The sequence below is a fragment of the Sinocyclocheilus grahami genome, unplaced genomic scaffold (genome assembly GCF_001515645.1).
Source record: "Sinocyclocheilus grahami isolate Dianchi unplaced genomic scaffold, SAMN03320097.WGS_v1.1 scaffold107.1, whole genome shotgun sequence".
In the NCBI taxonomy this organism is placed as follows: Eukaryota; Metazoa; Chordata; class Actinopteri; order Cypriniformes; family Cyprinidae; genus Sinocyclocheilus; species Sinocyclocheilus grahami.
The window spans coordinates 634,380-654,769 of record NW_015505286.1 but is presented as its reverse complement, the minus strand read 5'-3'; the positions used below and the strand labels follow the sequence as shown (position 1 = coordinate 654,769).

The 20,390-nt window shown below is 40.2% G+C and overlaps 1 pseudogene; it reads left to right on the top strand.

Moving 5' to 3' along the window:
- Positions 1-3,028: 3,028 nt before the first annotated feature.
- Positions 3,029-20,390, top strand: part of LOC107588776 (multidrug and toxin extrusion protein 1-like) — a 37,528-nt pseudogene continuing 20,166 nt past the window's right edge.

The window sequence follows — 20,390 nt, the reverse complement described above, 5'->3', positions numbered from 1 at the left end:
TTCACAGATTGTTTGTGAATGTTGAAGAAAACTAAGAAGTTACCAGTAAATTATAAAGAAATTATAGAGCTGCTAAAACTGGCTGGGCCAGTGGTTGTGTGAATATTGACAGTGTCAAAAGTAAATGAATAATTTAGTATTTTATTCACACGGCACCTTTTTAGAAGAACTTTGATCAGCCGAAACGTTTATATATAAAATGATTTCAAAAACTCAATTCAGTGCTGATATGTATATGCAGGGGCGTAATTTCGACTTTTCAAAATCACGTTTGTTATGCTTTTTTTTAACCGCACGCCGTCATCGCCACGGAGGAGCTGGACCGAGCAGGGCACAGACGCGCGCGTCCAAGTCCACTCTAAAAATATCTCACTGAAAGTTCTAATGAGCAGGTATCGCGGTTGCTGCACAGTCAGCGATGAAACGCCAGAAGCAGCAACAGATGACTTTAATGTCATCATGGATGAAAAGAAAGAAAGGAGATGTGAGTTGGTTGATTCAGTAAATTAGCTCAGGTCAGAATAATCATATTTTCTGTCTACACCTGTTAATGTTAGCCTACGTTGACTGAGCTAACGTTAACATACACTGTTGCTAGGTAACAGACTGTTGTTAGCTAAATATTTAATGTAGACCAGTGGTTCCCAACCTGGGGTACGCGAAAAAAATGCTGAACGAATCGTTCGCGAAAGTCATTGATTCAATGATTCATTTATAAATACAGCCACTTGCTTAGTTACTGAATGAACAAATGACTCGATGACTCATGCATTAAGACAGTGACGTACCGCCATCTTTAGTATTTAAAACAATCACTTTTCACTTTTTTTTATCATCATTGCATATTACTCTATTGAACATTTTTTTTATTTTAAACATTAATATTCTATTTACCAGTTCACCATAAAACTGTAAATGTAAAGTAATCATCTAAGCTCATGCTACTCCAAACCTATATGATTTTCAACTCTTTAAATTTCACTCTTCCTCACACAAAGCTTGATTTTCACTTTATAAGACTTTACAAGAATATTTCACACAGGTCACATTAACAGCTTTTGTGGTAGTTTTGCGGTTCTTTTAAACCTTTTTTGGAGCTTCACAGTTGCCAGAATATTTTGTGTTTTGAGGAAAAATATCTATTTTCTGAAAGAAAAAGTTTTTGAATTTCATGAGAATTAGTAAATAATGACAAACTTATTTATTAATTAATTTACTTGCTTGCTTGCTTAGTTCAGTTGTCCTGCCTGTTTCCAACAACATTTATTTATTTATGTATTTATTAACCTACAGGCTGCCTTTATGTATCAGTTGCAGGGCTTGTATCTTCAAAATCAGATATCCTCCATTTTGTTGAAGTTTTTCCATTTATGTATTTGACCATGGTTTTATTCAAAGTGACTTACACTGCATTGCATTTAAGTATAATACTTTGAATGAGTTTATGCCTTCCTTGGTAATCAAACTTATGACTTTGGTGTTGTTAGTGCTATGCTCTGCTGTTTGAGTACTGTATATTGCTGTGATCCTTATGTTCTGTTTATCGTTGTATGTTTGTTTAGGGTATTATTTGACCTCAGGTCATCACAGGAGCAGCAAGAAATGTCCTCAATGCTTTAATAAACTACATCTTCCTTCATCTGCTTGATCTTGGTGTAGCATAAGAAGCTGTCAAGATTCTGTATATCTTATATTTAGAGACCATGTTTTCTTCATTCTCATATTTGAATGATAACCTGATGTGTTCACAGAGGATCTGCTGCTGCAAATGCAATTTCCCAGTATTCCTTGGTAGTGATTCTCTATTTGTACATCCAATGTATGGGCCTGCATAAAGCCACCTGGGGTGGTGAGTTTCTCCTTTTAATTTCTGTTTCCTAATGCTGCATCTTGGAAAAAATGTTGACAGCACACTAGTTTGTATTTACTAATTTTAATGAACATTCTACTAGACTAGTTTCCTCATATTCACATGGGTGTCATTAATAAACCATGTAAAAAAAATTGACATGAATAATTGGATTAAAATGGTTCAAATTCAGTTTGTTGTAAAGTAGTCTGTTATTTAAGTGTTTTTTTTCCCATGTGTCCTGCTGATATTTCTGTCTGCCTCAAACACACACCATTAGGCTGGTCTCATGACTGTCTGCAGGAATTTTGCTTGGCTCTTCCCAGCATGCTTATGCTTTGTGCGGAGTGATGGACATATGAGATTGGTGGATTCCTTCCAGGTTTGTAAAATATCTGAGTATTTATTTAATTGATTTTCTTTCATTTCATAACAATATTTAACATATTTGATAAATATTGGTGTCCCCCCCCCCCCCCCCCCCCCCCCCCCCCGCCCCCCTTCAACCCTACCACACCTAAACCACCACACGGGCTGGGGCTGGGGCCGCGGCCTCGAAGGCTGCTTTGCCATGGCCTCCTGAACTCCCTGCTCCGCCATGGCCTCCCGAGTCACCTGCTATGCCATGGCGCCCCAAACTGCCAGATCCGCCATGGCGCCCAGAGCTGCCAGGTCCACCATGACTCCCTTATCCGCCATGGATCCCAGAACGGGAGCCGCCCTGGAGGCCTTCTGTCCGGTAACCCTGCTCATAGAGGCCTCCAGAGCGCCCCCCCCCCCCCCCCCTTGGTGTATCCCTAAATAATTCCTAAACAAAAATCATGTACCACAGTTTCCACGAAAAATAAATAAATAAACAGCACAACTGTGCATTCAACACTAATAATAATAAATGTTTCTTGATGAGCAAATCAGCATATTAGATTTTTTAAGCATCATGTGACAAGACTGGAGCTAATGGCTGCTGAAAATTCAGCTTCGCCATCACAGAAATAAATGACATTTAAAAATATATTTACACAGATTTTTTTTTTAATACAGAGATGTTTTGACATTGTAATGACTGTTAAAAGGTAGCCCAGTTCTCCATTGGTCACCAAGTCATTGTTTCCTCCTTGTCATTCAGTTTCCACTGGGATTTGCAGTGGCAGCCGGTGTGAGGGTGGGAAATGCACTCAGAGCCGGAAACAGAACAAGCCAAGCTGTCTGCCAAAGTACCTTTAGCCTGTAAGTGGTCATTTCAACAGCTTTAAATGATGCTGAATATGTCTAAACATTTGGAAACCTGTATTTTATCAGGACGTGGAATATCAAATACAACATGCATCATCAATTGTTGTTGAAATGAAACATAAAATATTAATATTATTGTAACTCATGTGGACAGTTTACAGTCATTTTCTTTCAATACCTGATTAATTTATCTTGCTACTCTAGTACTTGTGTCCTGTGTGATTGCAACCATAATTGGAGGTACTAACAACGTTATTGGATACATCTTTAGCACAGATGAGTCAGTTACCAGAGAGAGTTACTGTTGAACAGTACATAGTAGTCCACATCATGATAGCAATCCATCTAATTTCTGATTTCTGTTTAATTTCTCTTGCTACTCTAGTACTTGTGTCCTGTGTGATTGCAACCATAATTGGAGGTACTAACAACGTTATTGGATACATCTTTAGCACAGATGAGTCAGTTACCAGAGAGAGTTACTGTTGAACAGTACATAGTAGTCCACATCATGATAGCAATCCATCTAATTTCTGATTTTTGTTGCTTCTTTTTGTTGTGTGAGCATTTATTGAACGCGAATAACATCGGACAGTCCAGTAATTTCTTCTTAAACAAAGTTTAATAACAAAAAATAACTGGAAATGTTACACGGTCAAAAAACTGTATCGCTCCATTCTTGCATGACACAAATTCAGTTCTTGCCGGAAATTACATCTGCATCATTTTCAATATTTATATGAAACATTAAAGTACAATTATTTAATAATTACTTAATCCACACAATTACTTATTTCACATCTATATAAATAAACAAATAACATAAACGGCTCTTGCACACATGGTAATCTTATTATCTCATAAGGTTTTTATTTTAAATGTGACAATGTTGAAATTATGTTGTATACAGTTTTTGTTGATTGTGTCACTGTTTTTCATTAAATGATGGAGAAGAGCATTATGGGCTCTATAACTGTCTTGCAGGGAAATTGTCCTCAGAGTATCAGAGGTCATGCATGGTCATGTATGGATTTGTTCATCTATTCGATGCCACTTCGGTAAGTTTATTAATGTTCTTTAAACAAAGTGTGAATGCTTGAAAAATGGTCTTGCCATCTTTTATTTATTTGTTTTGTTTGTTTGGAGATACATGGACTGGAAAGGAAACACTGAAATTTTGAAAATGTGATGATACCAGCATTTCTGGATTCTCAAACAGCTCTGATTGCCCATTGTGTTCACATGCTGAACAGATATGTCTGTGATTGGCTACAATGAGCATCTCTTCAAGCACTTCACCCAGCGCTTAGGACTCCACACGGGAGCGTTTGAAAGCAGAGTCTGTCAGATTCACTTATATTATATTTGGCTTTCAAACGCTCCTGTGTGTATTTGTGTAAGTGCTCGGTAGTTTTGACAACACTAACTGGAAATAGCTGTAATTTTTAAGAATGTATGCTGGCCCTATGATTTGCTTTCTAAAGTGGAATAACAAAAGAGACATTTATTTATTTATTTATTTTAATGTGATGCCTTTTCCATACTGTAGTAGGTACTGTAACGAATCAGCTCATGGGAAATATGAATAATTAATCATAACTAGTTATAATTAATTATGAATATATTAGATCCACTGTAGATATTTAGCTCAGGGTCAACTGGGTCAATTCTAAGAACATTAATTTCCTAGTTAAGGGAAATAACGTCCTTACTGTACAATTTTACAAAAGCTTGTAGCATAAATCTGCATGATTAAGTGACTCCAGTTATGAGCAAACAATGAACCACGTCAAGTGTGACACAAGTAAGGTTTTATTAACTACATAAACACTTAAACTAGTCTAACATACTACATAAACTGGTCTAACATCCTACATAAACACATAAACTGGTCTAACATACACACACACACACGCATACAGTTGGTATAGGAAAGGGTTAAAGCTTAACTCAGTACAGAGAAGAGAAATAAGGAATGAAATTATGGAACCATTTGCATATTCAGCAGATTCACACCTGAGGGAAAAATCTGATTCTTAGTTCAAACACACCTTTGTAACAAGGTGAAAATGATACCTAATGTATCAATTAATAAGACTAAGTTTGGATACTTGCAAGAAAGTTTGGATACTTGTCTGAAAGAAAGGCTTGATGCAATCTGAAAGTCCCAGTGATCCTTGCAGAAGTCGGTCGATGAAAGAAAGACAACATACACCATGACCTGAAGGATACACTGTTCATTCAAAGAAAGGTTTTCCTATGAATTAATTAGTAGAAAAGTCCATTTCTACTGTGCATTTGCCTCTTGCTATGGGACATTTTCCCTGGTCACATTCCATGAGGTCGTAAACGTATCTGGTGTCGGGGTTGCCATAGTTACCATGGTCCGGGGGTGTTACGCCTTTCGGGGGGAAGGGTCCATAGGTCCTCATATGGCTTGTTGACTGAGGGGTGTTACAGAGTATTTGTTAAATCTAGCTAACAAAATATATATTGTGTGCTTGATTGGTCCAGACGCTACAGTATTCTCTTAAAAATAAAGGTTAAAAAAGGGGTGTTTTTCAGCGATGTCATAGAAGAACCGTTTGGATTGCCCCAAAGAACCTTTCTGTGAACAGTTCTTAAAATAACTTCTTTTTTTTTTTAGTGCGAAGAACATTTTAACAATCAGAAGAAACTTTTTCTCTATGGCTTTTGTGTGATAGAAAGATTCCATGGATGTTAAAGGTTCTTCATGGAACCATAGATGCCAGTAAAAAATGTCTCAGGTTACTTATGTAACCATGGTTCCCTGAGCAGAGAACGAGATACTGCGTCCTCCAGGGGTCGCTATGGGGAACGCCTCGTCGTGACCCGTGTCTGAAGCATACATTGAAAAAGCACCAACTCGTTGGCCGACGACAGCCATGACGTCACTACTGGTGCGACTATAGTATAAACAGGCGCCGGGAGCACAGATCATTCACTTCTTCGTCTGAAGCTTGCATCCACAGCATGGCAAGAAACCTAGAGGACGCAGTGTCTCGTTCCTTACTCAGGGAACTATGGTTACATAAGTAACCTGAGACGTTCCCTTTCATGGGAGCTTCGAACTGCGTCCTCTAGGGGTCGCTATGGGGAATGGTATACCCATGCCACCATGCTGAGGGGAGTGCATGCCAGAACCATGGCGAGCACTAAGTACCAACTCTACCATATTGCTATAGGAGTCGCCCCTGGGACGTTAGACGGCTGTCAGTGACGTTATTCCCTATGGCCAAAGGCCTAGGCTACATACCCCAAAATACTTACCTGTTAGGGTCAGACTCCTGGGCCCGGGGTAGAGCTCAAGGCTTGGAATCAGGAATACTTGGTCGTATTCACCTTTAAGGGAATACGACCAAGAACCTAGAATCATACTAGTCTTGGCCTGTCACACAGGGGCTACCGAACGTTTCTCTTTGTATGTGCTGAAGGAACTGTCTCAACAGACCCCTAGTAGCAACACCCTGTTAAAGTAGGTATCCAGAGGATACATAGGAGGAGTGGTGCCCAAGGCGGAACCGGGGTTTTAAACCACTCAAAAAGAGCACGAAGTCTTTGCGCGTAGCTCTTACCATACAGGATTTTAGAAAAGTGGGCAAAGCATAACGTGCACACTTATCACTTATGTGGATTTTAGAAAAGTGGGCAAAGCATAACGTGCACACTTACCAGCTATGTGGATTTTAGAAAGTGCGCAAAGCGTAACGTGCACACTTACCAGCTATGTGGATTTGTAGAAAAGTGCGCAAACCTTAACGTGTGCACTTACCATGGTATTTGGACTTTAGAGTTTTCCGAGCATCTGCTTACAGATACCCGGAAGTACTGGGCCAAACAGGAGAGGCAAGCTCAAATACAACCCTCAAAGGTGAGGGGAGCACTGCCCGAGACAGCATTTACACAGGAAGGTTCTCGTAATGCCACCTATACCTCCCGCTCGATGCCTCGGCAAGAAAAATACAAACAAAACAGTCAATGAAGACGAAGAAGAGAATGAGTCCCGGCGCCTGTTTACACTGTAGTCGCACCGGTAGTGATGTCATGGCCAACGAGTTGGTGTTTTTTCAATGTATGCTTCAGACACGGGTCACGACGAGGCGTTTCCCATAGCGACCCCTAGAGGACGCAGTTCGAAGTTCCCATGAAAGGGAACGTTATTTTTAGTGTAGATAACAGGTTTCCTTAGGTTCTGGTGCTTTTTGTAGTGACAGCTATTTAACGCTGTAAACTATTGCTCTAAGTATTGTAACTGAGCCAATAAACCACATTACCATGCTGAATACCTCCATCGTCCTCCTCTCATCTTACCTTTTTATTGTTAGGTCTGTGGATTGGGTTTTTTGGTTGTGTTTTTCTACAGTCTTTGTTCTTCATCATCCATGCCAGCCATTCCAAGAGGTTTACAATCACCTCCAATCTTCCATATGCAAATAAGGAATGTTCATATGTGTATTTGCTTCCGAAACCTCCTTTGGGAAGGTTGGAGCTTCCGCAACGTCCCTGTCCCAAGTGGAACGGGTACGTTTTCCCAGTGTTATCCAGTCTTACTGATTGGGTAGTGCCATAGCAAGCAGTAAGCTGGTCCTCTTGTGGTAAGGCCTGGCCTACGCCAAAAAGTAGGGGTGCAGGTGGCTTCCACTGGACACTGAAAGGGGCAGTACCTATGGCCCTTTGTTAGGGATCCCAATTCGAAGGGAACATCTCGGTTACGTATGGTAACCCTCGTTCCCTGAAGGAGGGAACGGAGACGTCACGTCCTGTCGCCACAGTTCCTGTACCACCGGCTCGGCTCCTCAGCGAAAACCTGAATATGCGCTGCAATAATCGCATGCCAATGTGCATTGGCTCGTTTAGTTTAAACCCTCAAAGGTGAGGGGAGCACTGCCCGAGACAGCATTTACACAGGAAGGTTCTCGTAATGCCACCTATACCTCCCGCTCGATGCCTCGGCAAGAAAAATACAAACAAAACAGTCAATGAAGACGAAGAAGAGAATGAGTCCCGGCGCCTGTTTACACTGTAGTCGCACCGGTAGTGATGTCATGGCCAACGAGTTGGTGTTTTTTCAATGTATGCTTCAGACACGGGTCACGACGAGGCGTTTCCCATAGCGACCCCTAGAGGACGCAGTTCGAAGTTCCCATGAAAGGGAACGTTATTTTTAGTGTAGATAACAGGTTTCCTTAGGTTCTGGTGCTTTTTGTAGTGACAGCTATTTAACGCTGTAAACTATTGCTGTAAGTATTGTAACTGAGCCAATAAACCACATTACCATGCTGAATACCTCCATCGTCCTCCTCTCATCTTACCTTTTTATTGTTAGGTCTGTGGATTGGGTTTTTTGGTTGTGTTTTTCTACAGTCTTTGTTCTTCATCATCCATGCCAGCCATTCCAAGAGGTTTACAATCACCTCCAATCTTCCATATGCAAATAAGGAATGTTCATATGTGTATTTGCTTCCGAAACCTCCTTTGGGAAGGTTGGAGCTTCCGCAACGTCCCTGTCCCAAGTGGAACGGGTACGTTTTCCCAGTGTTATCCAGTCTTACTGATTGGGTAGTGCCATAGCAAGCAGTAAGCTGGTCCTCTTGTGGTAAGGCCTGGCCTACGCCAAAAAGTAGGGGTGCAGGTGGCTTCCACTGGACACTGAAAGGGGCAGTACCTATGGCCCTTTGTTAGGGATCCCAATTCGAAGGGAACATCTCGGTTACGTATGGTAACCCTCGTTCCCTGAAGGAGGGAACGGAGACGTCACGTCCTGTCGCCACAGTTCCTGTACCACCGGCTCGGCTCCTCAGCGAAAACCTGAATATGCGCTGCAATAATCGCATGCCAATGTGCATTGGCTCGTTTAGTTTACACTCGAAGTAGATTGGTCTCTCTAAGCGAGATCCCAACTCGTCGCTCATCCGACGTGATGTCTCCATTCCCTCCTTTAGGACGTTCCCTCCTTTGCAACGTTTTTGCAATTATGCCAGATTATTAAAGGTGGCCTATTATGCCCCTTTTTACAAGATGTAAAATAAGTCTCTGATGTTCCCAGAGTGTGTGTGAAGTTTTAGCTCAAAATATTCCACAGATAATTTTTTATAGCTTGTTAAAACTGCCACTTTTAGGGAATGAGACGATTTAATGGGATATTTCAAAAGAGGTAAATATATTTTCAGTGTTGCTAAACTACATATGTTCATCATTTCATAAGTTTATAATATTTTTATTAGTTTGCAGTGCACATTTTGGTTCACACAAACTTTCGTGGAGCCGTTGTTGTGCCAAATTCTGACCCCCTGCCAGATTATTACCCCCTAGTATTGACAGAGGGTCAAAATGGGCACAACACTATCACTGACTGAATGATTGCATTCTTTGTGTAATGTTGGGATAAAGTATAGCAAACCTCAGTTAGCTGTATACATTGTTTTCAGTTCGATGTGCTCTTCATTTGTAGTTTACAAATGAAGATTATCACAAGGTTTAAGGTTCCATTTGCCAGTGAAACCAAAAATCCCAGAACACCTGGATGATTACATCTACACTTATTTACAATAGTAGCGTAGATACATGTGCACCAACTACCATTTCAATTATTTATTGCTATGCTCTTCTGTTACCTTTTAAGTTTTAAAACTGTCATCCTCTGGCAATGAATGAAATAACATCCACCACCATATCAGTGGCCTAATAAACATTTTGCAACCTACACTGATGTTGTTCTGTCATCTCTTCTTTGACCATGTGTTGCACTGTGTACCTGGATGATACACAATGATGATTTATTGATACAAATGCATGATCTATTTTGATGCACAACAAACACTCATTTAATATTATTTATAAGTCATAAAATTTCATGAACATCTTAATTTGACTTTAATTAGAGGCATTTTTTATAAAATTAAAGTGGAATAAAGATTGGATCATGGTCTTGGATTAGCTTTTGCCAGAGGTGGGGGACTCTAATCACATGACTTGACTCAAGTCAGACTTGAGACTTGTTTGACAAATATTCATTAAAGGCTTGACTTTGACTTCATATTTATGACTTGAGACTTGACTCAGACTTGAGTTAAATGACTTGAAATAACTTGTCTTTCGTTCAATAAATGTGTGTTTGTTTTTGAACGCACCGCAACCTAACCAAGTGACGCAGCAGGCAAGCAGAGAGAGCTAACGTAAGAGTGTGGACACAGTGTTGCCAACTTAGTGACTTTGTCGCTAGTTTTAACGACTTTTCAGACCCCTTTAGTGACTTTTTTCCAAAAGAGTCTCTATTTGATATTCATTATGTCTTACAACAGAAACCGAAAAATATACCAGTGAAAACTGTTTTATTGAGAATTTGACTGCATTAATATACAGTTTGTGAACACTATCAAATTAAATTTTTTGCAAGTGCAATGCATTGTAAATGGTTATTCACCCTTTATAAGGAAATGTCAGCATTTTTTTTGGCAATAGCATTTAGTATATGCATGTGTACAGTATCTAATAATTGGTCTTCAGTGTTAGACTTTGAGAGAAAAGCTTATGGTTAGTTTATGGGGATGCACATAAATATATTGTATACGCAAACATACACACACACACACACAGAAAGAAAGAGAAAAAAAAATCATACAGACTTGCAAACCCAACCATGCATACACAAACAAACAAAACAACAACAAAACTCAAACTTGCAAGCACAACCATGCACATACAAACAAACAATACACTTTCACTTATATTCACTCACAAATATTAATAAATCACACTCACTCAAATCACCTCTCACTCACTCACTCACTCACTCTCACACACACACACACACACACACAAATACAGTTACACTCACACATTCACACACAAACAAAAAAAAAATCATACAGACTTGCGAACCCAACCGTGCATACACAAACAAACAAAACAAAACAAAAACTCAAACTTGCAAGCACAACCATGCACATGGAAACAAACAATACACTTTCACTCATACACGCGCACACACATTCACTCACAAATATTAATAAATCTCTCACTCACTCACTCACTCACTCACTCACTCACACACGCACAAAGAAAAAAAATCATACAGACTTGCGAGCCAAACCAATCATACACAAACAAAACAAAAAAAAGCTTCAAACTCGCAAGCACAACCAAAACTCAAACTTGCAAGCACAACCATGCACATGGAAACAAACAATACACTTTCACTCATACACGCGCACACACATTCACTCACAAATATTAATAAATCTCTCACTCACTCACTCACTCACTCACTCACACACGCACAAAGAAAAAAAATCATACAGACTTGCGAGCCAAACCAATCATACACAAACAAAACTAAAAAAAGCTTCAAACTCGCAAGCACAACCATGCACATGCAAACAAACAATACACTTTCACTCATACACGCGCACACACATACACTCACAAATATTAACAGTGTTGGAGAAAGTTACTTTTAAAAGTAATGCATTATAATATTGCGTTACTCCATAAAAAAGTAACTAATTACATTACTTAGTTACTTTTTATGGAAAGTAATGTGTTACGTTACTTTTGCGTTACTTTTTAAATCTGGAGAGGGCTTGCTTGTTTGTTTTTAAAATAAAAAAGTTATATTTTTGGCAAATATAAAAGCCTTTTCACACCAAAAGTGAAATGAATAAGCCTCAGGCTGAAGGGAAAGTAAATTTACGTCCATACCGTAGAATGCAGAAGAAAAAATGTCACACACTTCAGCAATAAAAAAAGACACAAATGTTTGTCTAGAGTAATTTTTGCTTATTAGAATGGTTGAACTGGATCATCGAAGGTCAGAAGCAAAGACATTGGTTAATAGAATGGGATTAAATACATAAAGGATATTTGTGTTGTTTAACATTTAATTATTGCCGGTTTCTCTCAACATGGGGACAGGAGACCTGTCAATCAATAAACTGGGGAAAAAAAAGTAACTTGCGTTACTTATTTGAAAAAGTAACTCAGATATTCTCTTGTAAATTAAAAAGTGATGCGTTACTTTATAGTTACTTGAAAAAAGTAATCTGATTACGTAACACGTTACTTGTAATGCGTTACCCCCAACACTGAATATTAATAAATCACCTCTCTCTCTCACTCACTCACTCACTCACTCACTCACTCACTCACTCACACACACACACACAGATTAATAATGTACATTATAAACAGGTGCAAGGTTTGTGTGATTTAGTTATTAATATTTTTTTTGTTCTTTTCTTTTGTTAAAAAGGAAGGATCTAACTTAAGGATGTGTTCATGTCCCATAAAGGTGATGCCTGTTTGAAGAATGCCATTTGGTGGCATAGAAACCATTACACTTGAATTGTTTAATCTCACTCACTCACTCACTCACTCACTCACTCACTCACTCACTCACTCACTCACTCACTCACTCACTCACTCACTCACTCACTCACTCACTCACTCACTCACTCACTCACTCACTCACTCACTCACTCACTCACTCACTCACTCACTCACTCACTCACTCACTCACACACACACACACAGATTAATAATGTACATTATAAACAGGTGCAAGGTTTGTGTGATTTAGTTATTAATATTTTTTTTGTTCTTTTCTTTTGTTAAAAAGGAAGGATCTAACTTAAGGATGTGTTCATGTCCCATAAAGGTGATGCCTGTTTGAAGAATGCCATTTGGTGGCATAGAAACCATTACACTTGAATTGTTTAATACGTTTTCATGGTCTTCTGCAATGTTTGAGGCATATTGAAACAGCTGTACCTAAATACTTTTCATGCTTTTATGTTGGACTAATTTCAGTTACATTTACATTTTTAGGCTATGTGGTTTTCATTTTTATTTATTTATTTTTAGATTTTAATTGTATTAACAACTCAGCTGTATGTGGACACCTTTTGAGTAGAAATGCATATTGCAATTTGTTTTTGTTGCAAATAAAACTCCCATAGTCCATAACTACTGTAGTTTTAAGTTATTTTAATATATCAATTCAGTCAAATCAACAAACATTTGTATGACTTGACAGTGATTTGCTTGATTCTCACAAAAAAATGGTCTTGGACTTGCTTGAGACTTGAAGGTTAAGATTTGAGACTTACTTGTGACTTGCACATGTGTGACTTACTCCCACCTCTTGCTTTTGCTAACTAGAAGTTGGTAAAACATTGGTGTGGATGTTTGATATTATGTGTATGTGTGCGTGTGACCATAGCAACCTGGGATTATCAGAGATGGATTCATTAATATTTTATTTTGGATTAAGAAATTATTATATTATTTATTATAGAAATTATAACATTATTAAATTATTATATTAACCATAGCCTTGGCTACCGGACTGTATTACGTGCGATAGCCAGCATTCAAATGAAGTTTATCATGAATAAATGTTACATAAAGTGCATAATATAAAATATAAAAACATTTTTATCCATCCTACTGTTTTGTAAGTCCTTTACTGATCGTCTTTTTCCCATAATATGTGTATAGTATTATTATTATTATTAGCCAATTATTATTGGTTATATTTTTGTATTCGTTTATATTCATTTTTTTCCCCTTAATTTCGAATAATTTCTGAATACTTTTGTAAATAATAAAGAATGAGAATGTGACGTAACGCCGCGTTGAGTTCTGGGAAACTGCTTTGTTTATCCGCCATACTTTCAGGATAGCGCTGCCTTTCTGCAATTGAGTTTAGGGCAGTATTTGATTGTTTGTCGTGATTGTGAAAAATGTCACCATTGTATGTCATTCACGCTGCATCGAGAATGGCAATAGTAACTCAGATCATCATTCTGAGAGAAAACTGGACAATGCAATATGTTTTTTCACCTTTTCTATGTGTAAAAACACCAAGGGAAGGAGGTCGCGGATAAGACGCCAAATAATAAATCTGTTAATGTCACTGAAAGCTTTGATTTTGTTGGTTTAATAGTTAACATTACCTTCTTTGCGAGCACGACTCTCACTCTCACTATAGGCTTGTGAATTAGCAGAACCTGAACAGGGGACTTTCTAAAATGCTTAAAGTGGCTTAATGTACCAAAATTGTAAAGCATATACTATTTTTTTTTTTTTAATTTTGCATTAAAATTAAAAATTTAAATTATGTCATTATTTACTCAGTCATGTTGTACCAAACATGTATTATTTTTTATTTATTCTTGTGCTGAACACAAAAGAAGATATTTTGAAGAATGTGGGTAACCAAACAGTTGCTGGTCCCCACTGACTTTAATAGTAGGAAAAAAAGATTAAAGTCACTGGGGACCAGCAACCGTTTAGTTTCCCACATTCTTCAAAATAACTTTTTTATGTTCAACAGAAGAAAGAAACTCATTCAGGTTTAAAACAACTAGAGAGTGAGTATATGATGACACAATTTTTTATTTTTGGGTGAACTATTCCTTTAATGTTAATAAAATAAAACACAAAGAGAAAAATAACTCACTGCTCTTAACTGAAGAACTTTAATACAGTTGCTAAATTTCAGCAGTAATAAACTTAAATGATTTTAGCAAATGGCTGCAATATAAGAAAGAGTGAAAATTTTAAGGGGGTCTGAATACTTTCCGTACCCACTGTATGTGTGTGTATTTTTGTGTGCTTGCTTGTTGGATTGTTGGATGTGTTATGGTGTCATTCCTTTATTTCTATGTGTGTTCTGCATGGTAGCTTGTTTGACAAATTATGTAATGAGAGCAATTTGTGTCTGTGACAGCATAAGTATTCCACATTTTAAATTTAGTATAGTGTTGCCACTTCATTTCTGTGCAAGTATGTTTTGGGTTGTAGCTGATTTCCTGTGTGAGGTCAAAAATGACCACAAACATCATCAGAGTGACCTTTTTTTTCCCACACTAACATACAACCAGATAACCTTCCCATTTATGTGTTTGTTTTGTGTATAGTACGTGTGAGAAAATATGCCATTTACTGTAGATGAGGGGAACACTTTTTTTAATTAACACACATATATATATATATATATATATATATTTAAAGTAAACATCATTTGAGGTCTCAAATGACATTGAACACCACACAAAGGTCAAGGCATGAAGTTAATCATTGCAAAATTAATAATTGCACTTATTTTCCCACACATTGCAACTTTATTTTTTGTAATTTCACTTTGTATTTAGAGGCTCTTCTACAGCAAACACAATTTCCCAGTACTATCTATGTCTAGATATTTACTGCATAAAGCCAATTGGGAAGGTAAATCTGTAACACTGTTGTGATCAGCAGATTAGTTTGTGTAGGAATAACCGTTAAATGAAGGTGTCTCACGTTTCTGTTTCCATCCTATACTTTTCCCTGCCCTTGTGTCTTATCAGTTTTTTACTATTAATTAAAAAATACATAATGAATCAGACTATCATCAATCCATTTACTGTATTTGCTTCTTGACTTTTAAGTTGTATTAAGTTTTACCTTTTCAGTGAAGTCCCAGACACTGGCCCAATAACAATATGTAACAGTTTTACGTTCCCATTCACAGTATGATCAACTTTATTTAATATTTGACCAGCTAGTAGTTTACTGTGTGACTCTTTAAGATGATTTGAAGATGAAGATGATTCAACTGAGTGAAAGTGTTTCTGATGAGTCATGACAGATCAAGTTGTTTTATATGCATGCATAGATATTCTTTTCTTTCTTTTCTTTCTTGCTTTTTTCTGTATGCTGCTGTCTCAAATACAAAGTTGAAATATAGTAGATTAAAGTAAATTTATAGGTAAAAGCTTCTTCTACATAAAGAGGGTTGACATCACTTGATCGGCCGTGTCATGCAAGTATGTGCTTTCAGCCAGTGTTTGTTAATACAATTTGCAGTTTGGTAATGTAATTGTTCACACACCATTAGGCTGGTCTTGTAACTGTCTGGAGGAATGGGTTCCATTCATGTGCCTGGCCTCAGCTAGCATACTCAGGCTTTGTGTTGGGTGGTGGATATATGAGATTGTTGGATTCCTGACAGGTTTATTTATTTAACTGAAATATATTCATGTCTTAAATACATTTGTGACCTTTTTTTTTTTTGGTATCAACTAGCCAGCATTATATATGTTAATACCACCAATGTTTTCCCCAGATGCCTGTTTTCATGACCTTTAACATGAAAACTGAACATCTGCACTGATTTAAATTACTTTACAAACACAAACAACACAAGCTGTGTGCTCAACAGTGGGTCAAGATATTAGCATTTAAACTGAATTGCAAGCCTTAAGATAGAAATAATTTTTACCTCAGCCCCTAGAAAAACATGCTCGGAACGATGAGTAGATTGTGCAAGCTGCACCTTTTTTGTTTAACGTTAGTTTGTTTATTTATTTTTGGTTTATCGCACCAAGGCCAATTAATTTTACATCATAAACAATTGGTTTTAAATGGAAACATTTTGCCTATGCATAATATATGCCATGTAGTTCTAAATTATTCCATATATTTCTGCCAAATACGCATAAATATGACAAACTTCCCTGTGCAAAGGATCATGGGAGCCCGAAGTGTTCATCAGTTGTACCCTTCGAATTCCTTCATTCCGAAGGGCCCTTTGAAGTTGCCAGTTTTGAGCACTTCGGTTTGGAATGACCCTTCAAAATGGCGGCCATGATTGTTTTCACTCCAAAGTGCGATATATCCCATTTGGAACACACTGTCTATCAAAGGTTCCTTTGAATGACTGATCCACATGATTCGTTCAAAACGGAAGTTTCATTCAGAAACTAAACACTGCTATGTTGCTCACAGATGCACAACAGTTCTGCCGTGGCTTTATAATTTTTCGTTGGCAAAATTGAGCAAAAACACAATATTAGATTCTTATTTACTGAACTGTTGTATAAAATCGCATTTTCACTAGCTATTCACCCTCAAAACGGCCCTGACGTCTTCCCCGGTCCAGCATGCCCCAGACTTCAGCTGCCCCTTCACCCTATATACCGACACCTCCGGCACCGGCTTAGGGGCAGTCCTCTCCCAGCTCCGGGATGGAGAGGAACACCCAGTGGTCTATATCAGCAGGAAACTCTCCCCCGCGGAAACCAGGTACGGTCCGGTTGGGCAGGTCTGACAGGTAACCTAAAATCCCCCCCCCGTAATACCCAAGTTATTATGTTTCCCCACAGGACCAGGGCGATGCCTGGGGGGGCGGGGCATGTGGTGAGTATCCCGGTTCCAGATCAGCGTCGCCCTGGAAACGCCACTGCCACACTGATCACAGAAGCACAACACCTGTGCGTGATGAGTGGCGCACCTGGAGCTCGTTCCCTCTGGCCATAAAAGCCAGGAGAAGAGACACCAGCGGCGAGTTGCAATGGAGCTCCAGAATTAAAGGGAATTTGGACAGAATCACTGTTTTACGGCTGATCACTGAGACGGCCAGCGATTCATTGAACGAGCTGTATAACATCAACTCTGCAATGGATATTAATATCCAAAGTATAGTGAAAACACTATTTATTAGCACAGTAACAAGATCGGCAGTTTAAGACATTAACTTGTAAGCACAAAACACAATATACTTCTCTTTTCAATATAAATAAGGCTTTATTGGATAAATCTAAGACATATAAACTAATCTAACACATAAACACACACATTCACACAAGTTGCAGAAAGAGAGAAAGTGAGGAAATAATTAGTTTAAGAGAATGAAAATGTGAAATCCCAAGTTTACAGCAATATGTGCAATTGCATAGATCTGAACAACCATCAATCACTTAATTAACCCTCGCATTGAGTTCCTCAATGAGGTTAAAATTTATATTAAATGCATCAGTTCAGCTAGGATCTGGAGGTACTTGCTTGTGTTGCCTGTATGGGGGTTCCCTTTGTTGTGGTCCTTGCAGAACAGGGGGTTTCCCGCGGTCGCTGATTGGCTGGAAGCCAGCTAACGGTGACTGAGATTCAGGGAGTATAGTGATTGAAAAGCACTGGAACACGCAATGACATCAATTCTTGTTTATACAAGGCATTACAAAAATGAGGAACACGCTCAATTTCTACCTTATTGTACAATCTCAGATGTTAACTTGAAGTTCATTTACTGCAGTTTAACAATGAAGAGGCGGACTCGAGTTAAGCCTTCTCTGCGTTCATTCAGTTCATTCATTCAAGCGGTTGCGCGCTGCTTATGTCTCACACACACACACACACACATACACTGTCACGGAAACACCTGCCTCACCAGCCGAATCAGCCTCCTACACCCGCTCACAATCACCTGATTACTGATCACGGAAACCTGCACCCACTTACCACACCAGTCAAATACTCACTCACCTCAGTCACTCGTCGGCTGGTCTCAAGGTTACAAGCTGTTCTCTATGGGTTCCTTGCCTCCCGATCTACCTGTCACGCCTCGGATTCCTCAGTTCGCGGCTGAAGGACCTCAGTGTCAAACCCAGATAAGACTGTGTTCTCTGCTTCCATTTATTCCTCAGTTGACTCTTTTCTGTTGGAAGCTCCTCCTAAGTTCCTTTGAATAAACTTCCCGACTTACGTTAACCTGTCTGTTTGCCTCTTTGTCCCGGATCTGACAGAAGACCAGCCCCTCAAAATTAAACGGACTCATGGATTCTCGGAGCACATCCTCACCGGAACCCTTACCCATCCGGACTGTCACCGCCTCCCCACCCGCCTGTCCTATGGCCCGGCCAGCAAGCTATTCGGGTGAGGCAGCCCTGTGCAGCGGGTTTTTGCTGCAATGTTCCCTCTACCTGGAGATGCAAACACACCTGTTTGTGACCGAGTGGCCAAGGTGTCGTTCATTATCTCGTTGCTATCTGGATGAGCCTTGCAGTGGGCCGAAGCCTTGTGGAATGCACAGAGCCTGTGGATTCACTCGCTGGATGGCTTTGTGAAACACTTCCGGGAGGTATTCGGTCAGTTGACCATGGAGGTCACAGTGCATGAGGAACTCTGTCAACTGCGGCAAGCCGAGTTATCCATCCACGGGTATGTGCTGCGCTTCCTCACTCTCGCCGCTAGCAGCGGCTGGAACGAGGCCGCCCTGCTCTCGGTTTTCCGCCGCGGCCTCAACCTGGGCTTACGCCAACGGATGGCCATCTACGATGACACCATGGGGCTCGACAGCGTTCTCCAAAAGGTGGTTCGCATCTCCCAGCACTTAACCGCGTGCCATACAGAATTGCTACCAGCTGCTGCTGCCTCACCCAGCCTCTCCGCTCCAGCACCAGAGCCCATGATCACGGATAGCTACCACCTCTCGTCCATGGAACGATCTCGGAGACTCACCCGTGGCCTATATCTCTATTGTGGATCCCCGGAGCACCAGCTCCGCACCTGTCCCATTCGTTCATCACGCCCAGCGGTGAGTACTATCCAGATCACTCCTGATGTGTCTTGCATGCCTCATATGAATGCTCTTCTAATTTATCACACCCAATCCTTTCCAGTCAAAATCCTCGTGGACTCCGGAGCTTCGGGGAATTTCATCTCCTCCCGTAGTCTCGCCGGGTTCCAAATTCCCCGCTGCAAAAATGCCACGACCTACCAGATCACCACTGTCCAAGGAAAGCCGCTGGGCAAGGGGCTGGTGCGGCACCGCACACCCGAAGTCGCCCTATGGATTGGATGTTTCCACACTGAACGGATCTCTCTACTGGTGCTGGAGGAGGCCGTCGTGGACATCGTCCTGGGACGCCCCTGGCTCGCCAAACATCAACCCACCATCGCCTGGAAGTCCGGAGACATACTCTAGTGGAGTGCGGAGTGCAAACAGGAGTGCCTTCGAGATCTGCCTATCCCGAGCTCCGTCGGGAATTACCTCCCTGTCTGTTCCACCTCGGTGGAAAGCCCGGATTCATGCCTGTCACTCCTCCTCCTCCCAAATACCAGGCGTTCCAGGACGTGTTCAGCAAGCTCGCTGCCACTCACCTTCCACCTCACCGGCCATGGGACTGTGCCATTGACCTGCTGCATGGGGCCCAATTACCTAAAGGACACGTCTATCCACTGTCGATCCCGGAGAGAGCCGCTATGGAGGAGTACGTTCAGGAAGCCTTGCAACAGGGGTTCATCCGCCCGTTCACCTCAACCACAGCGTCGAGCTTCTTCTTCGTGGGCAAGAAGGAAGGGGGTCTGAGACCCTGCATCCTTGACCAGACGGTGGTTAAGGATGGCCCTCAATGACCAGACGGTGAAGTTCACCTATCCTCTTCCTCTGGTCCCTGCGGCCTTGGAGGAGCTCCGCATCTTCAGCAAGCTGGATCTAAGGAGCGCCTATAACCTCATCCGCATTCGC